Raw genomic sequence first — 15,772 nt, forward strand, 5'->3', positions numbered from 1 at the left:
TGTATGATTAGCAAGGTATGAATATGTGTTGTATAAAGGTGTTTATGTGAAGGGCTTTCTCACATATGTACACACACATGAATGAATATGGTTAATGATAATCTAGTGAAAGTGAGTCGCTTGAAAGGTTTTTTTCCCACAAGAGAACTTTCACGTTTAGCAAGTCCGGGTTCCCAACATAGATGTTGTCTCATGAGATGGAAACCTCCACGCTTAGTAAGTTAAGGTTTTCTAGTAGCAATCTCCTTGTTCCATAACTATGTGCCCCCGTAGGTCTTAGCTTAGTGGATCCACTAGATAGCTATTATGTATGTAGGTCCTACTTTGACAAGTAGTACCCTCTCTTTTCAGTGTAGGAGTAGAACACCGAATTCCATGTAGCTCACATGGTCTATGTCGGTTATGGAAATGTCTCCCGAAAGTTAAGAAATGAACTAAGATAAGAATATGAACTCTAGTCATGATTTCTTGAAGAGTTACTTAGTGTAGGTAGGACTATGGACCCTACTTATGCATTGCACAAGTTGACTCTAGGGGAGGTTATGATTAGGCTCTTTATGTAATGAAGACTATGGTCTATGTATGTTAATATGAAAACATGTTAAGGTTGATTTTACTTATGTCAAGACATGAAGTGTGATTATGCATGTTACTTACACTTATGACTTCTTAATGGGTTTGCTTAGTATATATGAGGGTATGGGACTCCATGTGTACATTGCACAAGTGAGCTTGGGAAGGGGTTGTGAGGGTGGTTTACCTATGCTACGAACTAAATGGGTTATGAATAATGATGTAGTAAAGGAATGAGTCCTTATATGATGTTATGAAGTATGTTGGTCTTATGTCTAGTGTTAAATGAAGATGGCTACCTCGAGACGTAGTATTCCGATTTTGTATTAAAGGTTTAATGAGGTGACTTTTATGTCTTGTGTTATATTATGAAAAAGTTTTAAATTTTCCGTTATTTTTCTATGATAAATGCTATGACGAATGCTAAGGGCTTGTATAAGACCTCCGAGAGGTCGAATACGCTGGTAACGACTAGGGGGTGCTCTCGGGTCGTTACAGATACGATGCTTTTTGGGCTTCTCAGGGTATTATAAGTGTTTCATGAAGGATTTCTCCAAGATAGTTGCACCTTTGACAAAGCTAACAAAACCAAGCTCATGGAAAGTTTGACAACCACCCCAGTATTAGTACTTCCGTTGGGAACCGAAGGATTTGAAGTTTATTGTGATGCCTTTCGGGTGGGACTTGGGTGTGTGCTTATGCAAAATGGACGGATCATAGCTTATGCTTCGAGGCAATTGAAAAAGCACGAGCAAAATTATCCAATACATGACCTATAGATGGCTGCAGTTGTCTTTACTTTGAAGATTTGGCGACATTATCTATATGGAGAGAAATGCGAGATATATACTGATCACAAGAGCCTCCAATATATCTTTCAACAAAAATATCTGAACCTTCGACAACGAAGATGGGTGGAATTATTGAAAGACTATGAATGTGCAATTTTGTACCATGCAGGCAAAGCCAATGTAGTTGCTGACGCGCTGAGCCGAAAGTCAATGGGGAGTTTGGCCCACCTTACCTTAACAAGGAGACCACTAGCAAGAGAAATTCACAAATTGAAATAAAATGGAGTAGCCTTCACTTGAAGGCATTGTCACGACCCAGGGGTACCCCCTAGATATAACATGGCGTATAGAACCCTGAAGGACTCCATACAAGCCACTTAGTCCTCATAACATAAGAAAAAGAACAATAAGAGTAAAAACAAATTTCAAGTCTAAAAAGTTTTTCATAAAAGAAAGCAAAAGTCTAGACACTTTGTCTCATCATAACCATCTATTACAATACCGAATGAAATTGGGCATAGCCCATACAACATGTTCAAAAGGGAAAGTACATGAAAGAAACTAAATATAGGAAATTCGTCCTCGAACCATGAGGACTCACAAAGCTCGGGAAACAATCAAATCCAAGCTCTAGCCACAAAATTGACCACCTTGAATACCGGACCCTACATTTGGGAAAACTGTAGGCAAAAGTATGTGTTAGTACAAAAATGCACTAAGTATGATAACTATGCATAAACATTTAAAACATGCTAAAAGGGACATTTCATTTCATAACATGCAATTTACCAAGTTAAAACATCATATGAGAGAGTTGGAAAACATAAGTCATAATATCATCTTCAATGCAAGCTAGCATCATCTTTAAAGCCTTTGAACACTACGAGATGCTTCTTTAAGCAAGTCTTAGCTCATTATTAATCTTGAGACCATGTGAGCTATCACATGATCCCCCAGTGTCTCCCACACCGAAAAGGATTGGTCTACTTGCCTAGGGTTGGTCGGTAAATCTTAGCTTAGGTGGATCCACTAGCTAATCAACATATGTGGGCACATAGTTATGGGATAAGGAGATTGCTACTAGAAACCCGGACTCTACTACGTAAAAGGTTTCCATCTCATGAGATATACTTGGGAAACCTGGACTCTACTAGTGTAAAATGTTCCCATTTGGAAGCCGGACTCTACTACGTAAAAGCCTCCATCTCATATTCAATATCCACTAGGTGCTAAGCATAAATTCCACAAGATAGTTATTAAGTCTTGACTTAACTTTTCTTAAAATAGCTTCTTAGACCATGCGTGAACAACCATTACCATCCATGATCTATTTATAATGGCTCTTTAGCCCTTGATTCAATTAGGTGAGAAAGCCTTTCAATCTAGGAATCCTTGCTATGTGAGAATGTCCTTTCACAATTCAGCAACAACAACAACATTGATACTTTATTCTCAAAGCACCCTCAAAACAATTGCATAGATTTCATAGAAAATGCATAATCTCATACTTTACCTCCTTGAGGTTCAAAACCTACTTTCATCCACCACATCTAGAATTCAAACATTAGATATGGATTTTATCATAATTCATGTGATTCTATCACCTTTTGTATTACTTCATAAAATTTCTCTTTCATCAACAAAGACTCACATCATATCATCAACTTTGAGAAATATGGGAATTACATGGGTTCATGGGGAAACATCATAAAACTCATAGGAAATCATCAATTCATTCTTAATATAATACAATTCAATCAATTAAATCAAGTTTGAAAGGAACCCATCCATGACTTTTGAATCAAACCCTAACAGTTAGGGATTTCTATCTTTTTGAAATTGGAGATTTTAAAGGAACTTCGTGGATGAAAGATAGCCATGGATGAAAGCTACCATACCTTACTATCAAAGCCCAAAGAAATTGATGTATGAAAGCTTGTTCTTGAAACCCTAGCTTGAATATCCTTCTTCTTCAAGTTTTCTAGAGAGAGAATTATTTGAGAGGATGAACTTTGGGGATTTCTTTTGGGTTTTGGAAAATATGGCTTAGTTGGGTGAGTTTTAGAGTTAAAATGACTTATATAGTGGTCCTAGACTTAGACAAAATGACCTAGCTTTAGTTGGATTAAAACCGGTAAAGACCAATTCGCCCTCAACTTACAGTGCATTGCCCAAGAACCATGTGAGGTCCCACGAGCCGTGGTCTTCACCACGAGTCCTGGTCCCCTTCGTGGACCATGGGACAGTAACTAGGCTGCCCCATCCCAAAGCCCCTAGACTCTAAGGCAACTTCACAGAGGGCTCCACGAGTGGTGGTGCCTACCACGAACCGTGGTCCCTCTCGTGGCTACAAAACAGTGGCTAACCCATATTCTCCTTAACCTCTAAAAACTAACTCCCCTCTACGAGCCTTCCCACGAGCTGTGGTCTTCACCACGAGCTGTGAAGTGTCTCGTGAAGATGGGGCTATTTTGGGTAGTTTTGGAGAGGCTACTTCCTAGCCCACCACGAGCCACACCAAGGGTCGTGGTCCTCACCACGAGTCGTGGTGGTGGGAGTGGCAGGTGGGGCAATGGCTAAGCCAAGGTAGGCTTCCCTAGCTCGCTCCTTTGGCCCTTGACTCTTACCCTCACACTTAGCTCTAAATTAGCCTACTAGATTCCAAGGCGTTACAATATCTCCCCTTGGGAACATTCGTCCTCGAATGACGTTCAAGACACCTTACGGAAGTAAAGACTCAAGACTAGCAGCCCATCATGCATGTATTTCATCAAATGCACATAATCAAGGAGGAAACTGATTAACGTGTCAAACACACCTGATCCATTTCTAGGTGCAAAGGATCGTGAAATAGTATAAAACCCAACAAATGAGTTGGGGTCGAATCCCACATGGAGCGGTACGTGTTCAAAGTCGATTAAGAAGTACAAATGTGATCTGACTTGATATAGGAATAGAAATTATCGAAAAATACATGAAACAAATCAAAAGGGGTGATAGAATGTTAGATGGGGTTTTTTGATTGCATTTATCAACTACAACGCGGTCACACAAAACTAAAACAACAATATAGAGAAAAATTCTCGGGATGTGATCGATAATAGGAAAATTTCTCTATATGGGTAATTGAAACTACTAGTAAATAGCTAAATCTCAATGGGAAGGCTAGACTATAAGGGAGATAGCTTTCTCTCGAACAACTACCCCGAATCAGGTGATTTCTTTTGAATATCAACAAACACATCAATTAAGCACACCTGAATTTATCCACTCTCTCGAGCTAGATGGGTAAGATTGGATTTAGGATTCACTCTCTCGAGCTGAACCCATATCAACCCAATACATAAAAACCATTAATCAATAGCCTTGGTTCTAAAACCTCTCTTTCGAGCAAGCTAAGAACACAAAATTAGAACTGCATTTGCAACTACAATTCATAAATTAAACCACAACTAAAGATAAAACCCACTTCGATATAGCATTGAAACAAGTAATTAACAATACCCATAAACTAATTCAACCCATAATTACATGATCACACCTTAAGAATTGGGTTTTAGCTAAACATCATAAAAAGGTAAAAACGGCTACCAAATCAATTAGCCATCAACATGGTAAAAGTATTCAAGGCTTTACATTGCTCCAAATTGAAGAAAATTAGTAACCCACTTGCAAAATCTCCGAATTTAATCTCAAAATGCCTTCAAGTCTACAAGGAAACTCTTAAACTTCAAAGAAAAACTATTCTAAAAATAGTAGCAAGTTAACTCTCCACACTGAATTAACAGTTCAAATACAATTTATAGTCGCCAAAAATTAGCCACGAGGGGCCATTAGGCGAGGTAAGTTGGGTTCGCCGAGTGGTTCGGAGAACCGCCCTTTGCTCTCTTCTATTGCCTTTTTTGCATTGGCTCTCAGCATCCTCAAGTCCTGTATCTTTGGGCGATCAATCTTGTCATTGTGGAATTGATCGGCGATTCGCCGATTGCCCTTTTTCCTGTCGCCGACTTGGTTTCTTCCCTCAGGGCTAGCACACTGGAACTTTAGGCAGACTGAAGAGCCACTCGGCGATTCGCCAAGTGCTCTTGGCGGTCATCAGGCTTGCCTTTCTCCATTTCTTCAGTTTGTTTTGTTCCTTTTTGCCTGTTAGTGTCCTTGCTTCGCTCCTCAATCCATATACCTAAAAATCAAGGCTTTAACATCAGTTTATAGCATCAATTAGGCATTTGAGGACACTAAAAATATCAAAACAAAGCCCCAACTGAGTCCAAATCTAGGACTCATCAACACCACAACTTAAACTTTTGCTTGTCCTCAAGTAAAACTCAAGATGAGCAGTTCAATAAGGGTGTCTCAAATAGTGTTGCATAAGACTCAGCATGAATGTACACAACAAGGTTCAATATGCAATGATCACTTATGCACTCAAAGATTCAAATGGTGACTCACCATTATCAAAGATGCTCAAGTTCACAATACTTACTTCAAATGCAAGTTCAAGCTCAACAAAGGTATTCAAATTCTCTCACAACAAAGATGATTCCATATTCACACTAAATGTCTTCCACAACTTAAAGTTCCGGAACCACATACAACTATCACTCTCACAAAGATGAACACACCCATAGGTTTGGCCTTATTTTCCAATTAACATTCGTTTCAGCTCACTCAAGATCACAAAGGTCTTTTCAAGGCTTGTAACAGGGATGAGTGTGAAGGTATGGTCATTTTGGCTTAGTGGCTTAGTGGCTTCTACCTTCATGAAATATGGTTTGAACGTCACTTTCCTCTTTTTCTTTAAAAGTTTCAAACATGCTCATAATCCACCCCATTATTCAACTTCATATGAACTACCGAATTCCCTATTCCTTTAGCAATTTCCACTACTTTATTTCACAACTTTCTCATTCTTTTTCATTTTCTTTTCTCTTTTCTCTTTTTCTTTTTTATACATGTAGGGGTTCCATCTTTTTCAAAACCATTACGCAAAGCGGGATTTTTCACACTTCTTGACTTTTCTTCTCTTTTCACCACACCCCAAACTTAGGCTTTTGGCCTAAGTTGGCTATTCAAACAAACCATACTTCATGAAAGTTATGGGTGAATGGATAAAGAGAGGTCACAATTGTTCATGTTTTTTCCAAGAAAAGGGTAAGGCTCAAGAGGGTTCAAGCAAGGTTCACACATCTCACAAGGTTGGCCACAAAAGAGGTATATTGTCAAATTGTTTTCACTCTTCAAAAATTTTAACTAGATCATTTCAAGTGTTTGCATCTCTCAATCAACCGGACCAATGGGGAAAATCTTAGGTGTCATCACACACAATGTTCAAAGTAATCTCATCACACAAGGCATTTGTACCAATATCGAACAAGACTCCACACTTTCTAGCTAGTGTGCAATGTTCATCACAAGAGACTCATTCGATAACCGGCTAGTCACAACGAGATGCTAAAAGTTCACACATTGTCTATGTAACTTTATTTGCCTCATCATAGTCACGCATTCATCTTGTTCAATTAAGAGCACTATTGTCATCAGTATTGATCACAACTGACACTCAAATTTGCACAAGAACAGCCACAATCACACACATAAGAGGTGGAATTTTTTTAAAATTTAGGTTTCAAAAACTATTTTCATTCAAAACAATGGGCCACAAGCTGAAACATCCACAAGATCAAGATCCAAACATATATATATATCAACAAAATACGCCCAATATTCACAAACATATCAAAATCACAAGAGTTAGGTATGGAAATACCTCACCCCACCCAACAAAAAGAAGAAGTTGTCCTCAAATGCAACTAAAACAATAACAATGTATCACAAAATAATAGAGAGGGAGGGGAAAATCATCATGTATGCTCAGTCACTCCGTTTGTCGGGGAATCAGTTCTCGGTGTCCCATCAGCCTTAGCTGCACTAGAGCTTTCCATAGTAGTATCTCTCAAAGAAGCCAGTCTAGCTGTCTCGAAGATGGCACCCTCTAAGTCAGCCAAAACTCATAAATAATCGCATCTCGCACCTCAAGTTGCTCCTCATCTGTCTCGGCCTCAGACTCAACAGCAGCAACATCCTCCATAGTATCATCTCCTATAGTAGTTGGAGGCAATTTAGCACAGACTGTAACATCTGCACTCGTGTTATCTGGGATCTCCACCGTCCCAAATAGCAAAGTAAAGTATGTGGACTTCAGATGGTCCACATCCTTCCTCAGCTCAAAAACATCGGCTTTCAAAGCCGTCACCTCAGTAGTAACACCATGTTCTCTCTCACAAACATCTACTCTTATTGTGTGAGCATCAATGGAAGCTCTGAGAGGTGTCAGTTTAGCAATAATAACTCTCTCAATCATCCAGGGCCCCTCAGCCTCTAGCCGAAAAGACCGCACATCGACATAATGGGCTAGGTGCCCCATTTTGAGAAGCATGGCCTGGGTGATTAGAGGCTTGGAGGCAGTAGAAGCAGCATCAGCTCTAGGGGGCGGGGGAACAATGGAAGAGCTCGGGGCCTGAGAAGGTGTGGAACTAGAGGTACCTGAAGGCCCAGAGGCCGGAGTAGGCAAGGCTTCCTCTACAGGTAGTGCATCAATATCGACCTTCGGGGATGTATCCACCGGAGCTGCTCTTCTCCTATCAACCTCGTCCTGTGTGTACTCGGCCTTTATATGTCAGATGTCGGTCGAAGATATAGGTGTAACCTCGGTATTCCTCTTCTCATCACGAGGAACTCTAGCCCGACGACACAAATCTGTAATAAGTATCGAAAATGGAAGGGAAGGTTGGCGTTGTTTGTCCCTCATGGCCATCTCCTGCTCAATAATCAATCCCAAATTTAGCCGTTTCTTAGCTATGATAGAACTAAGACAGGATGCCTTTGGGTGGCGGAGAATGGACTCGTTAGGTGACGACATGACTATGCAGCTGATGAATCCAAATCAGTACCGAGCTGCTATGTTCAGGTCCTTCTTCTCAATAGGCGCTCCGGCCTCAATCCACCTCGGGGTGGTGTTAGAAATAAAGGGGGGGTAGCCAACCCTTCAGATCAAGAGTCTGTGTAGTAGTCATGCTCTGGTACTCGTGTGCAAAGTTCGTAGCCCCTCTCAAATACAACATTTATATCACCACTGCTGCATCTGACCTTCCTCCCTCGGACCATCACAAACTCTACTGGCCTGAAGGCACTAGCCTTCTTCTTCCCATGAGGTACCAGATCATCGTTGGCTGAGTATAATTACTGGACCCATGTGGGAATCTATGGGCCATGGGGCTTGGTGAAGATCTCGAAACGGTGGAACCGGAAAGTATCCCACACAACTAGGTATCTGTCCACTACACCATCCGTGGACAATCACTTTTATTCTAAGATGGTCCTCAATCCCTCGGCTTTTAACCAGTTGTGTAACCGGGGAGGAGGACCCTGAACTGGTGGTGCTGGAACCACCGTCTATGCTGGAGCTGGCACTGAATCTGAAGTAGGAGGAGTCGGCTCTGGAATCCTAGACGGATCATGACGAGCTTTGGAACATAGGTCTGCTCGCCGGGCCTGTAGTAGCTGATTATCCTCAGTCTTAGAGAATGAAGCCTGAGAATCAAATGACTCTCCCTTACTGCCATAGTTATGCTAACCCCTTCTTCCTTCTATTACTTAATGAGTGTAGGTTCCGGCTAGGTGACTTCACTCTCATTCGAAGAAGACTTGGATTGCTATCTCCAAGTAGTTGGTGAATCCTCAAGTTCAAGGACGGGATTTCCTATTTTCTTAGTCATGTTGTATCTCGTATATTGAGACTTTCTATTGATGTATAAGGGCTAAGTTCCAAACTTTGTATTCTTTGGTTTAGATGGTGTACGAGACAAATGTCTAGATTCCTATGATTTCTTATATGGAAAAATGAAATTGAACTTCGATTGTAAAAGTTTTAAATTTTCCGCATTATTTATATGTCTTATGTTATGATGATTCTAGATGGCTTGTATGAGACCCCTTCAGGGTCAAGTACGATCTTTTATGACTTGGGGGTTCTCTCGGGTCGTGACAAATGTGGTATCAGAGCATAAGTTTTTGGGAATAATATTTAGGTTGATGTCTCATACACCGCGTCTAGTAGAGTCTTGTTCATGAGTGTGAAGCGTGCCACTCTTATGAATGAGAGGCTATTAGATGTTTAGGAACTCTCACTTTCTTTGTCATTCTTTAATCGTGCTTAGAGTTTTTACTCTATATAGTCCTTTCTCCTAACCCTTTTCGTGTGCATATAGGATATGGATACAAGAAAAGGTAATGCAAGGAGGGCACAAGAGGAGAATGTGAATGATGAGGTTCCCCCTCAAGCTCCTCAAGACCCTCAAGCTCCTAATGATGAAGAGGTCATGACTAATGTTGAGATAAGGGCAGCTTTCCAAACTTTGACTCAACTCATTACGGTTCAAGCTCAAACCGTCACCACTCAAGCTCAAATTATGGTGGCTCAATCCAACCAAGAGGTTAGGCCCCGAGTAGAGCCCAATGTGAGTACTATGGCCTCAAGGTTGAGAGATTTCACTAGGATGAATCCTCCTATTTTCTTGGGTTCCAAGGTGAATGAAGACCCACAAGAATGCTTGGAGGAGGTGTACAAAATTGTGGATGCTATGAGAGTGACTTCTATTGAGAAAGCCGAACTAGCGGGGTATTAATTGAAAGATGTGGCCTAAGTATGGTTTACTCAATGGAAGGATAATAGGGCTATAAGAGCGGGTCCCATAACTTGGGAGGTGTTCAAGAAGGCATTTCTTGAAAGGTTCTTTCCCCGTGAGAAGAGGGAAGCGAAGGTTGAGGAGTTCATCAATCTTCGTCAATGAGGGATGACTGTCCAAGAATACTCCTTGAAATTTACTAAGTTCTCCAAATATGCCCCATCTATGGTGTCTAACCCAAGAGATGAAATGAGTCAATTTGTCACCGGTGTGTCCGATGCTATTGAAGAAGAGTGTCGAGCAGCAATGCTCCATGACAACATGGATATCTCAACGTTGATGGTTCATGCTCAACAAGTTGAGGAATCAAGGCTTAGGAAGAAGAGTAGGGAGGTGAAGAAAGCAAGGCCCGATGATGGGAATTTTTCAAAGGGTAAGATCGAGGGACAAAGTGGACCAAGGTTCAAGAAGAGGTTCTCTAATCAAAGTCCCTCTAATGCTCCCAAGACCAACAAAGATTAGGTGTCTAACCCTAAGCCTTAAGAAGGAAATAAAAGTGGATCTCTCATGGATAGACCTATGTGTGCCAAGTGTGGTGAGAGGCATGAGAGGAAATGTTTTGCTGGTATGGGTGTGTGCTATGGATGTGGCAAAAGTGGGAATCAATTGAAAGACTGTCCAACTTGTGCGGCCAAGGGGAAAAAGGGTAATCAAGTTCCTCCAAGTGGTTCCAACTCTGATGCTTCTAAGAAGAACCGCTTCTATGCTCTCCAATCTAGAGGTGAGCAAGAAAACTCCCCCGATGTTGTAACGGGTATGTTGCAAGTCTTTTCTATTGATGTTTATGCATTATTAGACCCCGGTGCGACTTTATATTTTGTTACACCTTTAGTAGCCACGAAATTTGAAATACTCCCCGAAACCCTAAAAGAACCTTTTTTGTGTCTACCCCGGTAGGTGATTCGGTCATAGCTAAAAGAGTATATAGGAGGTGTCCAATCTCCTTACCTCATAGAGTCACTTTGGTTGATTTGATCGAATTAGATATGTTGGACTTTGATGTCATCTTGGGGATGGATTGGTTTCATGCTTGTTTTGCGTCCATTGATTGTAAAACTATGGTAGTAAAGTTTCAATTTCCGAATGAGCCCATTTTAGAATGGAAATGAGGGAATTCAATTCCTAGAGGTCAATTCGTTTCATACCTAAAAGCTAGGAAAGTGATTTCCAAGGGTTGCGTGTATCATATTGTTAGGGTTGTGGATATTGAATCCAAAGTCCCTTCTTTTGAGTTAGTCCTCGTAGTGAGGGAGTTTTCGGAAGTCTTTCCTGAAGATTTGCCCGAAATTGCTCTCGAACGGGAAATAGACTGTCATTGATCTTTTGCCGGATACACAACCCATATCTATCCCTCCCTATAGAATGGATCTGGCCAAATTGAAAGAGTTGAAGGCACAACTCAAGGACTTGTTAGACAAGGGTTTTATTCAACCAAGCATATCTCCATGGGGTGCTCCGGTATTGTTGTGAAGAAGAAGGATGGGTCCCTTAGGATGTGTATTGATTATCGTCAATTGAACAAGGTTACTATAAAGAATAAGTATCTAGTTCCTAGGATTGACGACTTGTTTGATCAACTTCAAGGGGCTACCTTTTTTTCCAAAATAGACCTTCGTTCGGGTTACCATCTACTAAGGGTAAGAGGATGTGATATTCCTAAGACGGCCTTTAGGACCCGGTGCAGTCACTTTGAGTTTCTAGTTATGTCTTTTGGGTTGACCAATACCCCAAAGGCATTCATGGATTTAATGAATAAAGTCTTTAGGCACTATCTAGACATGTTTGTGATAGTGTTTATTGACGACATCTTGATCTACTCCAAAAGTGAAGAAGAGCATATGGATCATTTGAGGATCGTATTGCAAATACTTAAAGACCACTAATTATATGCTAAGTATAGTAAATGTGAGTTTTGGCTCAAGTCGGTTGCTTTCCTCGGTCACATTGTGTCGAGAATGGGTATTAAGGTAGATCCAAAAAAGATGGAGGTGGTCAAGGGTTGGCCTAGACCTCTAACTCCTACCGATATTAGAAGATTTTTGGGATTGGCCGGCTACTATAGGAGGTTTGTTGAGGGTTTCTCCTCTATTCCCACTCCATTGACGACCTTAACTCAAAAGAAAGTGAAGTTTGTGTGGTCGGAGGCTTGTGAGAAGAGCTTCCAAGAATTGAAGGATAGGCTTACGTCCGCTCCGGTGTTGACTTTACCGGAGGGTAATGATGGGTTTGTAGTGTATTGTGATGCTTCCCGAGTAAGTTTGGGGTGTGTCCTCATGCAACATGGGAAAGTAATCGCCTATGCTTCAAGGCAACTCAAGTTACATGAAAAGAATTATCCGACTCATGATCTCGAATTAGCGGTGGTGGTGTTTGCTTTGAAAATTTGGAGGCACTACCTTTATGGTGTCCATGTAGATGTGTTCACCGACCACAAGAGTCTTCAATATGTGTTTAGCCAAAAAGAATTGAATCTCCGACAAAGAAGGTGGTTAGAGTTGTTGAAAGACTATGACATGAGTGTCCTTTACCACCCTGACAAAGACAATGTAGTTGCGGATGCCCTAAGTAGATTGTCCATGGGTAGTGTGGCTCATGTCGAAGATAAGAGAGAATTGGTTTGTGATGTGCATAGGTTGGCCTGACTAGGTGTCCAACTAGTGGATTCCACCAAGGGTGGGTTCATAGTCCATCATAGTTCTGAGTGGTTGATGTAGTTGATGTGATGTCTAAGCAACACCTTGATCCTATTTTAATGGAATTGAAAGAATCGGTTATCAACAAATCCGTTGAGGCTTTCTCCCAAGGGGGAGATGGGGTGCTTAGGTACCAAGGTTGGCTATGTGTTCCGGATGTTGATGGCTTGAAAGAGAAAATTTTGGATGAGGCCCATGGTTCGCAATATTCTATTCATCCGGGAGCCACCAAGATGTACCGTGATTTACGGGAAGTCTATTGGTGGAACGGTATGAAGAAAGATATAGCAGGATTTATGGCCAAATGTCCGAATTGTCAACAAGTTAAAGTCGAATACCTAAAGCCCTGAGGCTTGTCCCAAGATATAAATATTCCCACTTGGAAGTGGGAGGATGTCAACATGGACTTTGTTGTGGGTATTCCCCGTACTCAAAGGCAACATGATTCTATTTGGGTCATTGTGGATAGGATGACCAAATTAGCCCATTTCATTCCCGTCAAGGCTTCTTTTTCGACGGAAGACTATGCCAAGTTGTAAATCAAGGAAATAGTGAAGTTGCATGGAGTTCCTTAATTGATTATCTCGGATCGGGGTACTCAATTTACTTCACATTTTTGGAAGGCTTTCTAACAAGGGCTCGGTACCAATGTTAAGTTTAGTACCACTTTTCACCCTCAAATGGATGGTCAAGCGGAACGCACCATTCAAACTTTAGAAGACATGTTGAGGGCATGTGTTATTGATTTCAAGGGTATTTGGGATGACCATCTACCGTTGATAGAATTTGCCTACAACAATAGTTACCACTCAAGTATCGCCATGGCACCATTTGAAGCGTTGTATGGTAGGAGATGTAGATCTCCAGTTGGATGGTTTGAAGTAGGTGAAGTTTCCCTAATTGGTCCCGAGTTAGTTCATGAGGCTATTGAAAAAGTTTGCTTCATTAGAGAAAGGTTGAAGACGGCTCAAAGTCGGCAAAAGTCCTATGCCGACGTTAGAAGAAGGGGTCTAGAATTTGAAGTTGGCGATTTTGTCTATCTAAAAATCTCACCCATGAAGGGTGTGATTAGGTTTGGCAAAAAAGGGAAACTTAGTCCCCGGTTTATGAGTCCCTACCAAGTACGAAGAGGTCCCGATCGAGATCTTGGACCGACAAGTGAAAAAGTTGAGAAATAAAGAAGTTGTTTCAGTTAAGGTTCTATGGAGGAATAATTTAGTTGAGGGTGCTACATGGGAGGCCGAGGCCGATATGAAGTCCCATTATCCTCATCTTTTTCCTTCTACTCCTACCCAAACTTGAGGTAAGTAATTCCTCTCGAATTCTAAGTGCTTTGGGAGTCATGTGCATTTTGTGAGTTTTTATGATTTCCTTATGTTGTGCATGTTCTTGTGACAATTCATGAGTAGCATAAATTGAGTTTTCATAGATTACATATTCCTCATGTTGATTGCATTTTTATATGATAAGTGCAATTTTTGATTTCATGAGGTGAATTTATGAGCATGTTTAATTATGTGATGAATGACTATTTGGCTCTTTATTGTTGTGTTGAGCTTACATGAGTTGGAGAAGTTAGTTCCTCCTAAATATACATGAGAATTCATGAGTTTCCGTGCATATTGAGTTGGTAGATGTAGTTCCTACTTTCTTGCAATGCATTGACCATGCCTTATAATGGAGTTGATGTTTCTACCTATGAATCTTGCATTTTGTTGTTGCATACTTGTTGGGCTGCTAGTCTTGAGTCTACACTTCCGTAAGGTGTCCAGATTTTCATTCGAGGACGAATGTCCCCAAGGGCGAGATAATGTAACACCTCGGAAAATGGTAGGATAAACTAGAGCCTCATCGTGTAGGTTAGAGTAACTTTAAGTCAACAACTAGGCTGGTTTAGAGCTTGAATGAATGAGGAGGAAGTCTAGGGTGAAGCCTAGGACCCTAAACTACCTAAGAAAAATAAAGGAAAACAACACCTACCTTTGGTCCACTCGGCGATGGGCAGTAGATTCGCCCATATGCCTTGGCGATGCGCCAAAAGGCTCTCCTCGCCTACTGGACAGCCTCCCATTAAGTCCTAGCTACTGTGACAAAGGGCGAGATGGGTTGAGGGTCGCCCAATGGGTTGGCGATTCTCCCATTGCCCCTCCCCATCGCCTAGTGAGCTTCCCACTTAGGAAGCTCACTGGAACTTTGGGCGAGACCAAGATGCATTAGGCGTGTCGCCTAAGTGCCTTGGCGATCCAAGGGTGCCAAAGGGTGAGCTTCAGCTTGGGAAGACTAGAAATTTGAGTTTAATGAAAAGTCTTTTAGTAAGAGTCAAATTCTTCCTTTTAATCACTTTTAAAAGAAATAAAAGAAGACCCAAATTCTTTCAATATTTCTCTCTCTAGAAGTTCCTCCATTGAAGAACACCAAGAACTTGAAGATTAGGGTTCAAGCTCCAAGTTTTCAGTCCAATTCATGGGCAAGGCTTCGATTAAGGTATGGGGACCTTGATTCATGGAACACTTTTCTCCATGAAGCCCTTCAAACTCTAATTTCGAAATTGGTATATTGTTCAAAAACTAGGGTTTCTATTCTAACAATGGGTTCTTCCTAAAAACGATTTCATCTTGTTAATTGCATTATACTATGGATGATTTGATGTTTAATGGTGATTTTCATTATAAAATTCCCCTTGAATCTATGAATACCCCTATGACCCCAATTTCAAGTATTGTGATGGGTGTATTGATGCAAGACGATTATTATGAATTGCTACTATATGAATTTAGTTATTGAATCTTATTCTATCCATGCCTATTGTAGTATCTTTGGGTGTAATTGTAAGACATGATTCATGACCTTAAAAAGGGGTAAATTGCTAGGGTTTTTGCATATGAATGAAAGATGTGAATAAACTATTGATTCGTTTAGAAAGTAAATCTCCTATGACTATTGTGTACAGTTGGTATTGTTGAAAGGTAGT

The sequence above is a fragment of the Solanum tuberosum genome, unplaced genomic scaffold, assembly GCF_000226075.1.
Source record: "Solanum tuberosum cultivar DM 1-3 516 R44 unplaced genomic scaffold, SolTub_3.0 scf00046, whole genome shotgun sequence".
Lineage (NCBI taxonomy): Eukaryota > Viridiplantae > Streptophyta > Magnoliopsida > Solanales > Solanaceae > Solanum > Solanum tuberosum.